This window comes from Callospermophilus lateralis, unplaced genomic scaffold (assembly GCF_048772815.1).
Source record: "Callospermophilus lateralis isolate mCalLat2 unplaced genomic scaffold, mCalLat2.hap1 Scaffold_578, whole genome shotgun sequence".
Classification (NCBI taxonomy): domain Eukaryota; kingdom Metazoa; phylum Chordata; class Mammalia; order Rodentia; family Sciuridae; genus Callospermophilus; species Callospermophilus lateralis.
In genome coordinates this window covers 739656-760531 of record NW_027514514.1, presented here as the reverse complement: position 1 = coordinate 760531, position 20876 = coordinate 739656, and the positions used below count along the sequence as shown (strand labels likewise).

Genomic DNA, 20876 nt, shown 5'->3' with positions numbered 1-20876 from the left:
GGGTTGCCAAATCAGTGAGCAAGAATGCAAGTCAATGAAATTATGGTCTCATTTTTCCTCACTTCTGGTTTTAGATACAAAATCCTGACAAGAAAATTTAATGATGTACTACAAAACAATACATGGCATGGTGGTGTTAGTTGGGTGCCACAGAACTGTATGCTTCATAGTAATCACTAGAGGAAATTTTGTGTTATGTCTCCTTCACCAGAATAGGAAAAGGTTATTTTTTAAAGAAAAAAATACATAATCAATTGGGCATTATCCCAACAATGCAAACATGGTTCAATATCAAGAAGCCTTACAGTCTAATCCATCACATTAGAGAGCTAAAAGGAAATAAAAGCATATGGCTAACTTTTTAATAATTCAAACATTTAAATATTAAAAATAAAAATCTGCCAGGTTAAAAAGAAAATCTATCTATTTTGGATATTGAAAAACTATTTAGATAGAAAAACTATCTATTTTGGATATTGATTATATCAGTATAATTTCAAGGACTATAACACACACACACTCATAACAAATATTAATATATTATTAGTGGCACAGAATGTTAACTTGAGGCAGCTCTGCTCATGTGGGGCAAGGAGTATATAAAAAGTCTCTGTAACTTCCCTCAATTTTTCTATGAATCTAATTTTTTCTCTTAAAATTAAAAAAGAAAGATCCATATATCTCAAGACATAAAATAAATAGTATCTACATCTTGCTCAGAAAATCTTTAAATATATGAATACTCTAAATTTATGTATACAAAATTAATACTTAAATGAAAATTTAGATCATTGAATTATTCTGACTATGAATGAAGTTAAATATAATATATCCTTTGTTCCAGTTATTTTACTCATAGATTTAAGTTTAGAGCAATTTTTGAAAAAGTTTGGAAAAAAACATAGACATGATTGCTTTATTTTGGCATTGTTCACAGAAATGCCAGAATTAGAGATAATCAGGAGAAGTTGGAGACAATGCTAAGATAATTATACTGGATTTGTACAATTTCAAATGTATAAAATTGAATTATAGCTATATGAATTAAGCACAGAAGACTTATTTAGTGAGACATATTTATATTTATCCAAGTACATACATAAAACTCATTAGAAATCTGCATAAACAGAGAAGTGGGCATTAGGGATGAAGGATAAGAAAAAGGTGAGTTAGGAGAATAGCATGAGACAAAATGCAGAAATTCATGAGATGACCCCTGTGCACCTGAGATGAACACAAAAGAGAAACAACTAAAAATTTATTTACCTAAATAAAAATCATTTCACCATTTATCAATCATTTTATCCTATTAGGAAAATAAAGTATACACATTTATTTGTTTATTATTATTGTTGTACTTAAGATGGAGAAAGAAAAGAATGAAAAGACTCTTTCTCAAGGTAACTCAGAGAGTGGAAAAGTATAAATAAAGCAATGATCATGGATGACTTCTTGAGTAATGGTTCATCACCATTTTCTCTCATTAGAGTAAATACAAGAGGGAAAATGTTAGGAAATTAAGAAAAGTATAAAATCACCCCAGAGGAATAATACGCAGTGAAAATAATTCTTCTATTTATCTCTAGTGGCAAATGTCAAAGAATTATTTTACAAAGAAGCAAAAAGGAGGAGAAATATCTGAATTTTCTTTGACGGATTTCTTTTTCTATTTTAACTTGATTATGCAGCAGAAATGGATTTCTCATTTTGAAACCAACAAAGGGTGGCATTTTGGCCTTCTCACTCTGACCTTGTGTGGATTTTCTATTTGCATATTCCATCTCAAGTGCAGTATTTCTCAGTATCAAGGACTAGATACACAGCAGAGCTGTGCTGCTCAATGTATCATCTGTTCACAATGGTTTTGCATAATGGCTCTATGTTGCTTGGAGATGTGCACTTAATTGCAGCAATCCATACAATACTCTGTAATGCTCCACACCTTAATTAGCTCTTCCACATATTAAGGGGATGCAAGGAGAGGGAAAATTCATCTAGATGTTAAAGGAGAATTCACATAGTTTTTCCTCAACTGATATGTCATAAAATATTAAATGACATTTTCTTTACTCTTAAGAACTTTTTGAAGAGTAAAGTATGAATAAATTCTACACATCTTTTGCCACAGTAGGAGGGGAATAGTTTATTTAAAACAAGGGCAAACTGAGGAAAAATTATCCTATCCTAATGTCAAATTTAATGCATGTGCTCTTTACCTTGGCTTTCAAAATCGAAAATTAGCATAGATATCTGGACATACTATCTTAATAAGAACATCATTAATTATAATATTCTTTAAAGATCACTGTAGAGCCACAGTTGGTTTTAATTTCATATTTAGAAATATCAATTTTAGCTGTTTAATTTGATAAGGTAAAACATATAGAGAAAAAAACCTATGATGGTAACACAGAAATTTTTATTAAAAATTTCAAATTTATTAAAATTTGTCTATGCTCAATCTTTGTCAGTGCTAGATTTTTTCTATTTTATAAAAATAAATTTTGAAACATATTTCTGATAGGATTTAAAATGCAAACAAGCAATATTAAAGATACACCAAGATATTATTGACATATAGTGTTAGCATCTCTTTGAGGCACTATATATTCTAAATAATTTTTTATTTTATCTAAGTCTCAAAACTTTATGATGTAAATATTTTTAAGCAAAATTCATAGAAAGAATCTATGGCGTCAAAAAGGTTAAGAAACTTGATAGGGCATAAATACTAAATGGCACAAATACTAAATCTGGCACTGACAAAGACTGAGCAGAGATATTTAGTTTGATTCTGAGTACTGAAAGGAGAATAGCAATAAGGATGGTCAGAATCGCGAAGGACATAGATAAGTTTATATAACTTCCTGTTTTACACTAAAATGCATACTTCAAGTGAACTTCTCAAGTACATTTAGTTTGAAATATGTTAGAACTTCATACATGTCCATTGATAAATGAAATTGATAACTGAATTATAACAGAATGAAAGGTTCAGAAAAAATGGAAAAAATAGCAGAAAAGAAGTATTCAGACCATTCTTTTAGTTATTTTCCTGACATCAAATTTCTTTGTATATCATGAAGTTATGATATGATTATGATAAAATTATGATATGATTCAATCTGTTATACTAACCAAGATATAATTGCATGGATTTTATGACCTATATAAAAAAGAATTAAACTTTAATCATTTATTTCATCATGACAACAATCTTTAATATAACTTATAAAAATAGAATAAATATACTTTTGGTTCATAAGTGTGATGATTATTGGGTGTTCATGTGGCTGGTGTGGGAGATGTGCCTTGCTCTACATCTTGTCACTACATCTGCACATTACTTATCTGTTGTCAAAAAAAGGCTAAGGAAGGTATTGTATTAGGTAAATTTAAACTTCTTCCTTCTCTCTTGAGTTCTTATTTCTTTTTAATAAGTGATATAATTCCACCTTACTCTGATCTCTCCTCCTGGGGCCCATGAGCCACCCTAGAAATTGTCTAAAAAGAACAAAAAGAATTATCTTTCTTATTACCTTCCAATACATATCACATACTGTCCTGTTCAATTTTCAATTTAACATACTGTCTTGTTCAATTTTCAATTTTTTTATTTTTTATTTTTTTTTACAATTCTAAACCAACTAAAGGATGAAGTCTAACTCTAAATAATGACATATCTGAACTTTCTTGATCTCTTTACCCTCTTCACATAATTCCAGTATATTATATTTTCACTTCCCTAAACACAGTTGCTTCAAAATATGTTCAGGCCTCATATCCTGGATAAAAATTTACAGAATAGCCCTGAAAAACTACCCTAAACTGTTTAATTATTGTATTTTGCACATAAAAGTGAACACAAATTTTTTATTATGTGGATTTACCATTTTCAGAATGTTAATAGTATTTGTATGAATGTCAATGTTAATTTTTTCTTACAAGCATAAATACCAAAAGAAATTGATAAAAAATTCTTTAAAATTATTAAGGTACCAAGTAATTATAACAAAACTAATGTTTCATTTACACTATTTTTATTAAACAGATGGAAGTCTGATGGCTTTGACAAATAGATAACATAGAAATCAAGATTCAGTGAGGGAAGGAGAGAAAGAGAGAAGCACACAGGCAACTTCACATAAAAAGTAGCTTTGAGGGATGGGATTTGCTTGCCTAGTGTGGGTGGGACCTGGGTTCGATCCTCAGCACCACATAAAAATAAAGGCATTGTGTTCTGTCAATGTACACCTAAAAAGTATATATTAAAAAAAGAGTAGCTTTGAGTACTAAAAAGTTACGCAGTCTGGCTGTTACGCAGTCAGTTACGCAGACTGGCTGGGCACAATTCAGGAGCCACTTGTCAAAAGAAACTAACTTTATTTTTAGAACTACACACGCCAAACAAAACAGCTCCTCAGGAAAAAACCCTCAGAGCCCAACTGCCACCACCGGCTTCCCACAAGCCACACACACCAACCCAGCCTCTTCCTCCCACAATCCTCCTGCTCTTGAGGCTGATTGGCTGGGAGCAGAGCCAAAAAAGTCCCCCACTGAGCAGCTCCGTGGTCTGAAAGGGCAGGGAAACAGCCCAATGAGCATCACCGCAGAGGAGCCAATCAGCTAGATGTTGCTAGATGTTGCTGGGGCCGCTGTGAGCCAATCATCAGCTGGTAGTCTGAAAGGGCCGGGGAAACAGCTCAATGAGCATCTCCAATGAGCATCACCGCAGAGGAGCCAATCAGCTAGATGTTGCTGGGGCCACTGTGAGCCAATCATCAACCAGCAGTCTGGAAGTTTGCTGGCAGCTGGAAGTTTGCTGGGGCCCCTTCGGCTGTGGCTCTCAACAAATTTTTAACCAATAAATCTCTAAGACAACATGGATCTGAAAGTTTTTATAATTCTTACACTTTTTTAAAAAATTCTAAGTCAAGAACTTTAACACACACAAAAAGAATTCTGAGCTAAAACAACCACAGGAAAAAAACTTAAAAAAAATGTTTAGGAAAACTGAGAGCTACCAAAGGTTTATATTGCACCAGAGCCAGTACAAATGTGTTTAGGATAGCAAATATTTTAGTATATGAAAAGATAAATCTATACACAACATACAGAATGAACTTCAGTTTCACATAATTCACATATTGTTATTGTTTGTTGTGAGGCTTTTAAGAAATACAAATATCTTAAAAGAAACAACTGAACCTTGCCAATATAGTAAGAATTCTTGCCAAAAATGAACATATGTAGTTCTAACTCTTTAAGTATATTCTTTGCCAAAAAGAAAAGATGTATACTAAATAAGATTTATTTAAGTTTTCTAAACTTAAATAGCAAAAATGCAATTGAATAAGTGATATTCTAAAATTGTTGGCTCTTGAAATATGCATCTTTTTTAACAAATTGAATTAGAAATGATGAGATTTTAGAAAAATCTTTTCAATTTTAAGGAAGCTAGCTACTTTAATTTAAGTACCTTTTAACTCAAAAACTTGGCAACTCAGAGATGTCACATGACTCAATTATATGCATGTTTAAGAACTGTATCAATTCAACACACACTCATTCAAATGCACATTTTACTGAGCACTATACCAATATCAATGGAGGTCATAAAAGCATTAAAATACTGTTGCTATCATGGAGGATTTTATAGTCTAGCTGGAAATTCAAGACCCTAGAAATAACAGCAAACAAAAGGAAGTGCATAAAAATGTAGCTTAAAAGAGAGTCACAATATTGGTGGGTGTTTAAACAACATTTTTGGCTATGAATTAGCTTGAGTATGGCTTCATTGTTGCATTAGCATTCTTCAAATATAACACCATGCATAAAAAGAGCATAATTTCATTTGGAAAAACAACAACAATAACAAAATAATGGAAAATAACTTTATTCCCAGAGAGTGTTATTAAGGTCAAAACACTAAATAAATGAATCTATACAAAGTATTCTTTCATGTAAATGCTAAAATTAATTAAAACAAAATAGTCATGTTTAGTAAGGGGAAAGACACCAATAAGTTGTAAAAACATTAAAACTAACATGAATAGAGAAAATCATCAAAGAGCAGCATTTGTTTTCATAAAAATACAGTTTCTCCAATTAATAATTATTTTGAGTTTTGGTGAGTGGGAAAAAGTTCCAAATATCAGAGCTAAGGAAGAACTTTTTGAAAGTGTCATCATTAGAGAGAAATGAGGAAATCACAATATGCGACTCTTTCGTTAGAAAGGCCTGGGGACTCATCCAACCTGAAGGCAATGGAGGAGCCTCTGCCCTGCTAAATGAAACTCTCACATCATTCAGATCTCACAGATCTTCTCTTTTCACTTTCATCCATTTTGCATCTTCTTTTTCTTTCTAATCTTATTTCTACTAGAATTTTAGCTTTTCCAATGAATTGTCTTACTCTTTTCATCTTACATATATGGTTTGGTTTCTTCACTGGAATTTTGGTTTTGCTTTTATTCTAAGATGCATTTCACTCAAATTTATTTCTTAGCTCTAAATACTACTCTCAGATTTTAAGCCCAGTTGAGCTAATTTTCTTTTTCTTTTTTCGCTTTTGATTTCTATATCTCCTATCAATATATTTCTTCTGAATTTAAGGTCAGAAAAGTTAGGGGGTAGCCTCCATTCTGCTTAGTCTGAAATATTGACATTTCCTTTTGCAAGCTTGTGTTTTGCTAGTGATCAATACAAAAGAGAAAAAAACAGCAGAAATAATAAATTGATAACTCATTGCTATAAAATTTAAGTTTAGTCTTAAAACCAGTTCCAAAATAAAAATATAGTGACATAAATATGTACAAAAGATTTGATTTTATTATCATATTTTAACTGACTCATGTTTTCATCTAAAATATTTTGAGAGGTCTCCAAAAAATCAATCAAAGTATACATTTATATTAACATCAGAAAACTCTTTCTCTCTATTTAAAAAGATGTCATCCACTCAAACTCATTTCTACCTCTAGTGTGGTGCCTTAAGGCCATTATATTCTATAGTCCTAAGAATAAATTTGGGATGCTTTCTTGGGAACTTTTAAATACTAGAGATATATAGAAATAATTTTGGCTTTGAGCAAAGAAGCCTATTCTTTATTTTACTCTTTAGAGAGTACAATTAGTCTACATTGCTTTTCTCCTAGGATACTATAATTTTGGCAACTTTTCCATTCATTGTTCTTACCCAAGGTACACGTGGGCCACAGACTTTGAAATAGAAACACATGCTCCATTTGAAGGACAAAGGTTTGTCCTAGTCCAGCCTCAGTGAAACTTACAAATGTGGGGGCTGCTTCAAGAAAATTGGGCAAAAAAAAAACGTGAAAGAAAATAAAAACCATTCTCAGCTCACTAATGGAATGAAGAAATATATTTTTGTGTTTTATTTTTAAAATGGGGACTATCTCATAATCTCTGAAAACCAGCACAATGTCAGAAAAAAAAATTATTGCTTAATAAAACCACAGCAACAATCACAGCTTACCAACAATAACTCTGAGGTTTATTTTTGCCCTTCTCTAATCCAAAGAGTCTCTCTTATTTTTGGAGCATAGTGCTGTCTCTGGCTAATACAAGTTTCCCTAGCCAGTGTCTCTCACAGGCAGGTAATCTAAGAATGCCAGAAGGCATGAAGACTGTCATTGTAGGTTCTTTGCATGGCTTCCTATTATACAGGAAAGTACCTCTTATCTTCTCTGGGACTCATTTTTTTCTCCTCTTAAATTACAATAATAATTAAACTTACTTTCTAGGGTTTCTTGGGAAATTAAAACAACTAATAGAAAGAGTGATCCATGCACTTGTTAAATTAGTTTTCTTACTTCCCTCTATTCTCTCTGTATTAGTCAAGGTTCATTAGAAAAACAGATTCAATAGATTGTTTGCATGTGTGTGTGTGTGTGTATGTGTGTGTGTGTGTGTGTGTTTGTGTGTGTGTGTGTGAGAGAGAGAGAGAAGAAGAAGAAGAAAAAGAAGAAGAGGAGGAGGAGGAGGAGGAGGAGGAGGCGGAGAAGGAGGAGGAGGAGGAGGAGAGGAGGGGTAGCGGGAGGAGAGGGGATACAGCTTTAGTTTTAGGCATTTGCTGAGACTGATAATTCTAAAATCTGCAGAGCACTCCTGTGGGCTAGAAAAGAGATGATGATGTAGTTTCAGTCTAAAGGAAGTCTGGCAGCAGAATCATGCTTCTTTAGAAGAACTCAGTCTTTTCTCATAAAGCCTTCAGATGATTGGATCAAATTATGACAGGTATTTTGTCTTACTGAAAATCTATTTAAATATCAGCCACATCTAAAGAAATTTTCATAGCAACCTCTGTAAGGGAATTTCATCAAAATTTTTAGACTTATTCAAGCCAAGTTGACACATAATGTTAAGCATCACACTTCAATGTAGCAAGCAGTAACCACATTTTAAGGCAAATGCAATCCATATATTCTATACTCTTGTATAGCAGAAAGTCTATTCCATTTTCTCAAAAGTAGGTGGGAAAATTTAAATCATAGGATAATGAAACCACCTTATCTTAATGTAACTAAATTTGATTAAACATTTTTATTGAACATTTTGGTAGATATTCCCCTCCTAAATTTAATTGGTGCATCCTTTATTACCAGAAAATAGGAGGAAGTGTTACAATAGTTTTCCTTATTTCTCTAATAAGCTTTCTTTATCTTAACAGAACCAGATAAAGTTTGGGAAGTCAGGAAATGTCTCACTCAGAAGATCCTATTTAAGATTGGGAATCACATAGGGCTATATGTTCATCACACTTTGGAGGTGGGTTGACAGAAACTAATATCCTAGTAAAGGAAAAGCTTATACATAGAATCTGAGGCAATTGTGAGCCAGCAGGAGATGGGGATAAAGAGAAAAAAAAAAGAGACTTTCCACCACTCCAAAATTAAGAAAAGGAGTCAGAGCAGTGGGAGGTGCTCTGGGAAAAGCTACCAAAACCTGGATTTTCATGAGGTTTCCTTCTTTGAGGAACCAAATGTCTTTTAGGACCTGTGTGCTTTGAGCACCACTTCAGTGACTTCAGATCATTATCCCTGCCCCAGGGTTTACAATTGTTACCTGCAGATAATATCATAACTAGAATTACAATGAACAACGTTCCTTTTTTGAGAGAGAGAGAGAGAGAGAGAGAATTGAGATAATTTTTAATATTTATTTTGAGATTTTGGTGAACATAACATCTTTATTTTATTTTTCTGTGGTGCTGAGGATCAAACCCAGCACCCTGTGCATGCCAGGGGAGTGCTCTACCACTTGAGCCACATCCCCAGCCCACCAATATTCTTTTTTTACATTTTTAATATAAAATGTCTAAATAATTCGAAAAGTAGGAATAATATGTTTACAAATACCTGTGTTCTTGCTTCTTGGCATTTAGGATCTTAAAATTTAGGACAACATTGCTTCTAAGCCTTTTCATTAGGCAGAACAGGGAAATACATTTTTAAAGTCATGAATTCTTAGAATGTCAATTCAAATTTATTTTTTTTTTATATTTTTATTTTGTCTCTAACAATGAAATCTGGGTTTCTAATAACAATAACATGTAAGATCTACTAAGAATCACTTTCTGGCCAGTGTTCCCATCTACGTTGGCCTACTTACCCTGACAACTGACCTCACTCTCATTTGGGTAATTGGGATCAAGATAAAAGAATTTAAATAAGAAGAGCATTTGATCAAGTTGAACACCACTTCTACTTTGGAAATGTTTTCTTCACCTGTTTTGGTTTACTTCTCTGCTTCCTCTCATCATCTTTATCTATTTAAGGTTTGAATACCCAAGAACTCAATCCAAAGGCTTTTACTTTCTTCTCTAGCTCCACTCATGTCCTTGGTGAGCTTACCCAAGCTAATGACTGTAAACAATGTCTATAACTTAATGATTTCCGTATACTTTATCAATGGTATAGAGTTTTTTTTTTTCCTGAGGTGAATTTTCATGTAACAACTTCTAATTATTATGTCACTGGAATGCCTTCTAGCTATCTCCACCTTCATGTACTCGACATGAATCTCTAGTCTTTTACAATGTTCCTCCCAAGTCTTCTCCATCTCATCAATGTCACTTTGTCCTTCTAGTCTACACAAAATAATTAAAACAAATAAAATAATGTCATTCTACAATCCACCCTCTTTATGGTGCCTCACTTCTAGCCTTCAAGTACTTGTAGGTGTAATTTCACCTTCATTGCTACGATGCTCGTAATTCAACTATCATGTGTCCCCTAATTTCTTAGGGAAAGTGTCCTAAAAATTTTGATTATAGTCTTTTTTTTTCATCAAGGAAATGAAATAAATCTCTTTAAAATTGAATCAGCGTATGTGTCTCTTTTGCTCAAACTTCAAGTGGCTCTCTATTTCACTTGGAGGAAAGCAAAAGTCATTAGATGACTTGTGTATTCATTTTCTTTGTGATTTTATATCTTTACACTCCAGGTTTATGATTTTCATGTCACGTGGGTTGCTGAATGACCCCTGAATAATTCAGGCCCTCCTTGCCTTAAGGACTTTATTCTTCTTCCTTTCTTTTCTTGGAATTCTTCTCCTGATACATGGCTTGCTCTCTCTCTCTCTATTAATTCTCAGATCAAATATTCAATTTTTTTTGGTCTCCATATTCAAAATTAAAACCACTGCCTCCTCTCCCTTGTCCAAGAATGCTTGTCTTTCTTCATAGTCTATCACATTGCAATATACTATGGTTTAGAACTTTTTTCCATTAATAAATTTCCAGCAATTCTGGAAATGAATGAATTAGTGATCAAACTCATCAAAGCTTTATGAAATAAAAATTAGGGGAAAAATATCTCCCTGCAATATCTTAACATAGTGCTACATGTGAATATTTGGGTCCTGAAAAATTTATATTTTGAAACCTAATCCCCAAAGTATTGGTATTTGATGATGGTCCACTGGGAAGCTGTTAGGCCATAAAAGTGGAGTATTACACATGAAATCAGTACCCTTATAGAAGAAGCCCCAGAGAGCTGTGTCATAAAGACACAGCAAAAAGGTGCCATCTATGAACCACAAAGCAGGCCCTCTTCAGACATAGAATCAGCCTTGATATTTTACTTCCTAGGTTCTATAACTGGGAAAAATAAATTTTGTTTTTTCATAAGTCACCTAATTTATGGTATTTTTGTATTACAGCTTGGAAAGACTAAAACACAGGTTACAGAAGTTTAATATAGATTTAGCCAGTGAAGTAATAGGCTTGCTTTAATTCATTTCCAAGGGTATTTAGTAATAAAAACTATTAAAAAGTTTTCAGTATTACAAGAACATTCATGCATGGATCTTTGGCATGGGCTCAGTATAAGGGCCACATTTAATTCATCACTCAATTTGAAGTTCCTGTCTCTGATTATGGCTTATTTAATGAGGAGCTACTTACATCTGAATACAATTGGCTGTTTTAAATGTGTTTTGAAATATTCTTTTTGATCATTATAACTCTGTGAGGTAGGTAGTGTAGACATTTTTATCATCATTTTATAGATGACTAAAGAAAAAATAAAAATAGAGCAAATGCTAGAACTTAAGTACTCAAATACCCTTCTAAAAAGCTTTTAACAGTGCACTTTGCTAATAATAAAAATTTTAGATTAGGATGTTAAGTCAAGGGATTTTTTTCCACTAATATATGACCATAACATCATTTTATTTGAAAAATAGAGTTACATTTATTTTTAGTGTAATTTAATATTTGTCATTATAACATGTTTTCAAAATGCTCCTAAAGGCCCAACTAACTGGTATACATTGATCACTGTATTTCCCTTATTATAAGTTTGTTCTGTTTAAAAATCTGAAAAAAACACAAACCTTGAGATTTTAATTACACACTTTTTAAATCCCCACACAGCAGCTGTAGAGGAAGCAAATATCAGTTTTATTAGCATAATGGAACGACATGAGCCAAGTGAATGAATTAAATCCCAGAAGATCATGCCTTTTCGATGAGATGTGCTTAAATAGAATAAAAAAAACTATTCTGATGATTTATTTATGGTAGAAATAAGAATATAAACTTAAAGTAGCAATTCTTAAACTAATTTCTAATTGCTGTACAAAGCTGTGACCTGTTTTGCTGTCAAATGAGTTGCATTCATCCACATTCCCACAATAAAGTGCAAGCCTGTGTTTGCATTTCACAAAGAAAGCAAAGACAGGGAAAATGCAGCTCCATTAACTCAAGTGAAAAATAATATTCTCTTAGACTTAAGAATGGAATATCTAGAGGGGTCTTTCTATCATGACTCAGGCTTGATTGTACTGAGAAACATGAAGGGAGATAGTTATATAACGTAAAGTAATGAGATAATCCAGAGAGAAAATCCATGTCAAAATCACTACACACTGAGAAATAAAAAACAGAAACCACACCGAAGGAAGCTGTACTTTAAAAATATTAAATTATCCATATCTTGACCCATTGAGTCATCTTACAATCAAATTTTCATGAGCACCTGCCTTAACCCTGTTTTCTTCTTCTGAGCTCAGTATTTCACATTATCTATCCCCCAAAATTTTCTAGAACATTACTAAAGAAACTAATTACTTCTCACTTTCCCAAGAGGGAGTGAGGTTAACATAAGGTGAAAGAGTGAAAAATCTAGAAGAAAGAGAACAAGGGCAGAATAAGAAATGAAAGGTCTGCTTAAGAGTCACTTTCTGGCCAATATGTCTGTCTAAGTTGGCCTACTGCATAACTTGTTGAACATCACTCCCTTTTGAGTAAATAGGATCAAGAAAAAGCATTTAAATAAATAAGGTTCAAGTAAACTATAAATTCGACTAAGCCAGTCTCTTCAAAGGCATTAATAGATTCAGTAGTCAGTATGTCTGGTTTGGAATTTTTGCACTGCCTCTCACTCATTATGTGAACTTAAATATGTTATTTTTTCTTCATTTTCCACATTTTAAAAATGAGGATAATAATAATACCCATATAATAATACCCATCTCAACAAACTAATATAAAATGTTTAGGTTATGGTGTGACCCATAATAACGTACAGGAAAGATTAATTGTTGAAATTATCATTTTTATTCATATTTCTAAATTGGAAAACAGCTGGAATAATACATTAGAATTTTATAAGCATTATTCCACTAGTATATATAGCAATGCCTTCATTGTGATTTTACTAGAGAAGTGAGTTCAACTAGAGTGTGGATTAAGAAAGCATTCCTCTAAAAGGTACCACTGGAGAACCTTTTATCTGGAGCCCTTGGTGACTGTGTTATAGGAACATAACATGTTTTAAAATTCATTTACATAATCCTAGCATCCTAAACATATTCCTTTAGATCAGTTTTATGCAGGATAAATGTAAGCTTTAGTAGTCATTTCTTGATTAGCAATATTTCATGAATATTTTATAGCTGTAATATAAAAATTTGAAGAATTCCTTATATTTTTAAGTTAAAATCTAAACAAAATCTTCAATAAAAAATATCTAACTGAGACATTTGGCATTTGTTTTTTAAGGATTGGCTAGCTTCACTTAGCATTATCTGCTCTAATGCCATCCATTTCCCTGCAAAATCCATGATTTTGTCATTTTTTAGTGCTGCGTAATACTCCATTGTGTATAGATGCCACAGTTTTTTAATCCATTTATCTATTGAAGGGCATCTAGGTTGATTCCAAAGTCTAGCTATTGTGAATTGTGCTGCTATGATCATTGAAGTGGCAGTATCCCTATAGTATGCTCTTTTGAGGTCCTCAGGGAATAGACCGAGAAGGGCAATAGCTGGGTCAAATGGTGGTTCCATTCCCAGCTTTCCTAGGTATCTCCATACTGCTTTCCATATTGGCCGCACCATTTTGCAGTCCCACCAGCAATGTACAAGTGTACCCTTTTCCCCACATCCTCGCCAGCACTTATTGTTACTTGACTTCCTAATGGCTGCCAATCTTACTGGAGTGAGATGGTATCTTAGGGTGGTTTTGATTTGCATTTCTCTGACTGCTAGAGATGGTGAGCATTTTTTCATATACTTATTGATTGACTGTATGTCTTCCTCTGAGAAGTGTCTGTTCAGGTCCTTGGCCCATCTGTTGATAGGGTTGTTTGTTATCTTATTGTTTAATTTTTTAAGTTCTTTGTATATTCTGGATATTAGGGCTCTATCTGAAGTGTGAGGAGTAAAAATTTGTTCCCAGGATGTAGGTTCCCTGTTTACCTCTCTTATTGTTTCTCTTGCTGAGAAAAAACTTTTTAGTTTCAGTAAGTCCCATTTGTTTATTCTTGTATTAGAGAGCAACCAAGATCAGAACAGGGAAGAAGAGCATGAGGAAAAGATTAACATTTAACAGAGACGAGTGGGGTGGGAGAGAGAGAGAGAGAAGGGAAACTGTATGGAAATGGAAGGAGACCCTCATTGTTACATAAAACTACATATAAGAGTTTGTGAGGGGAAAGGGAAAAAAAAAAGGGAGAGAATTAAACCACAGCAGATGGGGTAGAGAGGGAAGAGGAGAGGGAAGGGGAGGGGGGATAGTAGGGGATAGGAAAGGTAGCAGAATACAACAGTCATTAATATGGTATTATGTAAAAATGTGGATGTGTAACCGATGTGATTCTTCAACTTGTATTTGGGGTAAAAATGGGAGCTGATAACCCATTTGAATCAAATGTATGGAAGATGACATGCCATGAGCTTTGTAATGTTTTGAACAACCAATAAAAAAAATTTTAAAAAAATAAAATAAAATAAAAAAAAATCTAACTGATATTTTCAAGAAAAATAGTATGGTCTTATTTCTCAATTTTTTTTTTCACTCAGAATGAAAACAACTTTAAAATTAAATATCCTACAGACCTCTCTATGAAATAATTTTCTTGTTTTCTTTTCACTTTGAGTTAAAATTCTTTAATGATATTTTTCATTAACTTTGGTTTTTAATAACAAAATTGAAGAAAGGTAAAAACTACCTACTAGATCACTCATATATTTTATGTGTTTATTTTAATTTTATAACGAATATAAATATATGAACATCATCATGAAGATGAAATTTAGTTAACTCTCCTAGAAAAGCATTGAGTACATAGACTTGTCTTGGACTATATGTTTTCATATTTTCCCCTACAGATATTATATAACTGGTATTGATGATTATAATGTAATATTCAAAACTACAGTATGCAAAATTTACTGAAGGCTTATTATGGGCCAGCCCTGGGATAATTCGTTTTTATGCATCATCCTATATAATTTTCACAACAACTGAATGTTGTATCAACTTTAGTGAAGCTAGTCAAATGTCCAAATACTGAAATCTAGTGAGTCCCCAAATCAAGATTCAACCTATGTTTAAACACAAAATGAATGACTCAATGTGTGAAATACATTACATAGTGCAAACTAAAAACAGGTGCCACACCTAAAATAAAAATCTCAAAATAGTTTGAAACAACATTCCAATTTCATTTTCTTATATTCCTTTCAACTCCACCCTAAATATTATATTTTATATTACATCAGATTTGTATATAGTCTCATGTGAATATTTTATTTAATGATATTCTGTATGACTTTTCCTTAATAAATCTAGTAAATTAAAATATTGATTTTCCTTTGAACTACATGTGTATCTCAATTTAAATAGCTGAGCACTTGCATTATCTTTGAATTCTTAGGCACTGTCAGAATGATTATGCTAATTTCTATTTGAGCACTGGATAATGATAATATAATTGTTAAGACTTAAAGACTTTGAAAATAGTAGCTAAAAGCTGGTGTTCTAGAAATGGCATAAAATATTATCCTTACTATTGTTGCAGAATTTTGAAATAACTTAAAAATCAGGATTAGAGAATAAAATATTTCTACTGAGTTAAAACTGCTTAAAATTTGTAAGATCTTGGAGCAATATTATGCAGTGTAATACATTTGTTATATTTTTATAAATTTATTATAGAATGAAACAAAATTATTTTACACAAAGACATTTTAAGAAAACTCTCAGATGCCCATTTCTTCTAAGTGGCAAAACATTGATGATCTTATTTAAAGTTTAGCTAGATATACAGATGTAAAATAGATTGTAGAGTATGGAGAACTAAAGCGGGAAACAAGTTAGAAAAGACTCCAGACAAGCTCTGAGGAATGAGTGACTTGAGGAAGAGGATACGATGGGAATGCAATCCAACCAGGACTATTTGGTACCTAACCGAATGTGAGAGCTATTAGTGAGTAGAAATGAAAGAAGTTCCCAATCTTATAAACCTAGAAAATCAGAGAAATTTGGTGTTATGAGAAGATAGCAAATCCAGACCATTCAGATTTGCAAAGCAAAATAAGCACAATGCTTTTAATATTGAAGGGGAAGTGTTCTGCACAATGAGGGAATAGCAGGCAAAAGCTCAGTAGGTGACATCAAGCCAAGAAAAGTAATCATCAAAACCAACAAAGAAAACTTGTAGAGAAAGAAGACAACTATACCAACTGGTTCTCTTTGGATTGTTTGAAAGAGAAATCCGTCTAGAAAGCTTAGCTAAAATAAAGCCATTTCATAGACCCAAAATGCAGGGATAAAACAGAGCCAAGACATACTTTAGAAAAAGGGGATTGGGCACAATTAGGGTATTCTTTCCTCTTTCTTTTTATACAACCTTGCTTCATTCCTCTCTCTTAGATTTAGTTTATCTTTTTAAGTCCACACACAGAATTCATGGCCATGGAGAATAACCTATCTGATCAACTGTCTCTCCTTCACCCTACTGTCTTTTTCACCTTTCCCCTCTCTCCTTTCCTTTTCTCAGACTTAAGATTTCAGAGAAGAAGTGTGATTGGGTAATTTATTCTTGGCTTGCCAGTCAGCAGTGGGGAGGGGTTGCTGGTGGGTAGACAACCATCTAGAAAATGGCTGCTTCCTTTATTTTGTATGAAATGAAGTGCATTTTTCAAAGGAGTTGTGGAGATCTGAGCCAACACTGCAATGGATGATCTCCTCAAGGATCAGAGATGTAGTCTCAATGATGCCTCTGCTTCAGAATAAAATGGAGAAGAGAGAAAGAGTCAAAATATATTTTAAAAAATCTAATGTGTACAGAGACACTGAGATCAGGGGTAATGAAAATCAAAAGAAGCAATATATATTCAGCAGAAAAGAAATAAGTAATATGCTGATTGTCAATCCACCATTGGATTTGACCAATGAAGATAATCAGTTGCTACATAATTTGATAAAATCTACATATGCAATGTCTATATTATTGTGCTCCGATATTGTGCAATAGTTGTAACCAGTATTAAAGAAAAAGGAGGAAAATTAAGGTAGTCTTTTATGCCATTACTAGTAACTATTAGCTGACTCCTAGTGAACTCTGTTTTAATCTAAGCACCCACAAACAATTACTATAGAAGCCTTATTTAAAATTCCTTACTAGGATGTTGATTTTGAATTCACTAGTCTATGGTTTATGGAATGACACCACATTTCTATTTTGTAAAAAATGAGAATACATTCCTTTCTCCATTCTGTCAGAATCTCCCCACCTTTCCAAGACTTTATAAAGTGAATGAGATGTGATCCTCCCCAGAACGTCCCTTGTTTTGCTGGGAAGTAAGTTGTCTGGGTCAGAGGAAAGAACTATTTTTAAGCAACCATCCACTTTTACATTACTTGGGTTCTATTTTCAGCATCCAAATTTTATTCCTGTTTGAAGACAATTTACCTTGACACAGAAATTAGACAATAAAAGTATTGCAGAGTTCAATCTATTACCTTTGAATAATGTATATCTTTCTCAAACAATGGTTAGAAATAAAATTTAAATTTCTGATTGAGGTGCAGTTAATTCTAGAAAGTGTTATTCTTGCTTTATAATAACAGGCACATGCAAAAAGACAGGCATGGGATAAACTATGTCTGAAAGCCCTCTGAATGCAAGTGAGAAGAGATAAAAAGACAATGAACATATGTGTAAGGGTAGGAAAAAAGATGTAGGAAGTTTTAATCTGTCCACAAAAATATATTTGCATTGCAAAATTCTAGCCAGCAGAAGACATGGAACCTCTAGAATATTTTATGGTATCATCATCCAATGGAAAAAAAAATTTCTGTATTTAAAACATTGCAACCTCTATAATTTGAATTAATTTTAATTATATTTTTAATTAGTTGCAATTGTATTTGAGAATTATTAAGTGAACATAGTTTTGATTATTGCTAGAGGTTAATGGAATCAATGCAGCAATGACTCATGCTCACTCCATTCCTTATTGTTTTATCTTCAAATTTACTTTCTCCATTTATTTTTAAAAACTCAGGGCTCATTCAAAATGTCTTCTCACTTTACTGAAATAGACTGCAATCACCCCTCCTTCCTTAGCTTTATATATGTTTTCTTACTCCTTTTTTTGTTGCTGGTACCACATATTGAACACACAGGCACTTAGCCAATGAACCACATCCCTGGGCCTTCTCATATTTTATTTTGAAACAGGGTTTTCACTGAGTTGTTTAGGAACTTGCTAAATTGCAGAGGCTAGTCTCAAACTTGTAATTCAACTGCCTCAGCCTCCCTAGTCACTGGGATTACAGGGGTACACAACTGTACCTGGCTCTAATCTTCTTTGTTTTTTACTACATTTTTCTATATACATTCTAATCATCTTTTAAGATCAAATTAACATTCAACCTTATTCATAAAGTATTACCCAGATTTTATTAAGAATCTCTGTCTCTCTATGGATGGGTTTACCCACCATTGACACATTATTATTACATTTTTCTTAATGCCTCATTTCTGAAACAACACTTCTTAACCTTTTATTATATGAATTCATTATGTTTATTAATTTATAAACATACGTTAATTGTTCTATGAATATTTTTTTTTTCAAATTCAAACAGAAAATTACTACAGTAAAGATTGGCTAATATTTCTATCAAATTTTCTGATACAAGAACCTACACAAGGCATGGAGGTGACAATAATTTGCCAACCCCTCTTTTACACTTAGTTTTCTATTGACAAATACATTGCTAGGAAACTATGGGTTCTAAAGTAAATACTAAGCTTTATCAAGAGGAGGAAGTTAACACTTCAAAAGTAGGCCTAACTTACTATATTAAAACTAAGCATAAAACTAGAACTTGGACCTAAAATACAAAAAGTAAAATAAAATAATGCTTTTTGGCTAATTGAGAAACATAAACAGAAAAAAAAACAACTTTACAAACAGTGAATAGATTACTATGGGAAATATAAATTGAATCATATGAACTATGAATCTAGTACATACTATCATAAGTAGATACACAGATTATATAGATAGATAATTTGAATTTTTGCCAAATTCAAAAAAGCTTAGACACATTACGACAGATTTTTGGCTTTTAGGAAGATATTTTGGTTTTTATATAAGTGCATACTTTTTTATGAAAATATGTTTTCAGGTTACTATCAGACAAATTTAATACAATCTCGAAATAGAAGAAAAAATAATAAATAACTCGAACTGTTTATAATATTTATCTTTTAGAGGATTTAATTTCCTTTTCAAATAGTTATATGAAGGCATACAGAATTTTGTGACTTTCCTCAAGCTTTAATTATGACATATTTTTTTAATTCTCAATTTTATTAAGGAAGCTAAGGTCAACAGGCAAAATATTAGCACATGAAAGCACATTTCAGAATGAAATAAAATGAGAAACAAAACTAGAAAACAAACTTAAAAACAACCATGCAAACAGACATATATCAAAAACCGAATGGTTGAAATACATGCATTTTGGGTAACTTATAAATAGTATTCATGCACTGAAATAGCATTGACACCAACAGAATAGATTTTATCATTTAAGATAACTTGGAATAAGCAGAAAAGTGAATTACCATAACCATGCAAAATGGACATGGGCTCATCTTTAACTTTATTCTTTGAAGCAGCAGCTGGTACCAAGGAAAGTTTGCACAAGAAAAAGAAACAAATATTAGATATTAGACAGACTTTCTAGTTAGCAAGAAAACAGAGATGCTATTAGTACTAAGTTGAAAAGTACATTTATATTGCCCACATACTTTATATCAAGAGAACCTATAACAAAGAAAATGACAATTGTTATACTTCATTAGTATATGATTGAAACACAGGAGTAAGAAAGTAAGACAGGAGGGCCAATAGTGAGGTGCAACTTGAAACACCACAAGACACCAAACTCAAGGAACACACTTCTTTCTCTATGTTTTTCTTAGTTCTAAGACTTAAACGATAATCAATAAAAAGTTATTCATACATAGCTATTATTTTGCAGAGGAGTGTACTGGGGAATTAATCTAAATGTGCTCTACTACTGAGCTACATCCCTACTCCTTTTTATTTTTTATTTTGTGACAGGGTCTTGGCAAGTTGGCACAGGCTGGGCCCAAACTAAGGATCCTCTGCACTCAGCCTCTATATTCATTGGTATTACAGGCATGCTTCACACTTTAAATATGTTTAATACCATTTAACAATTAAATCGTAAACCAAAAAGTATGAATTAATCACAAGGGCAGGTCTTTTCATTTACTGAATGCTTTATTAAATGCTGAGCCTGATGTCTCACACTTTCCCTACATCTTCCACACGATGATGACAACTTGGAGAGTTAAGTTTTGATGTTTGTGCCTCATAGGTGTGGAAAATGGAAGTTTGAATTGTCTAGTTACCTGCTGAAGGTGACAGAGCACAAAGGAAGCAAGTTTTGAATTCTAGCCTAGGTGTATCAAATCCCAGAATCTGTGCACGAAGATTCCACCCTGTGGTGTTTATATTTAAGGAACGAGTCACTTAATAAACTGCAAGCATCAGTACTTCAACAAAACCCAACTCAA

The 20876-nt window shown here is 32.6% G+C and overlaps 1 long non-coding RNA gene and 1 pseudogene across 1 annotated transcript in view; one reads left to right on the top strand and one right to left on the bottom strand.

Annotated features, from left to right (window-relative positions):
• The window catches only part of LOC143640710 (uncharacterized), an 87305-nt gene that overhangs the window by 51912 nt on the left and 14517 nt on the right, over positions 1–20876 (bottom strand). The gene's annotated exons all lie outside the window — the stretch shown is intronic.
• On the top strand, positions 3249–3357 carry LOC143387727 (small nucleolar RNA U13; annotated as a pseudogene).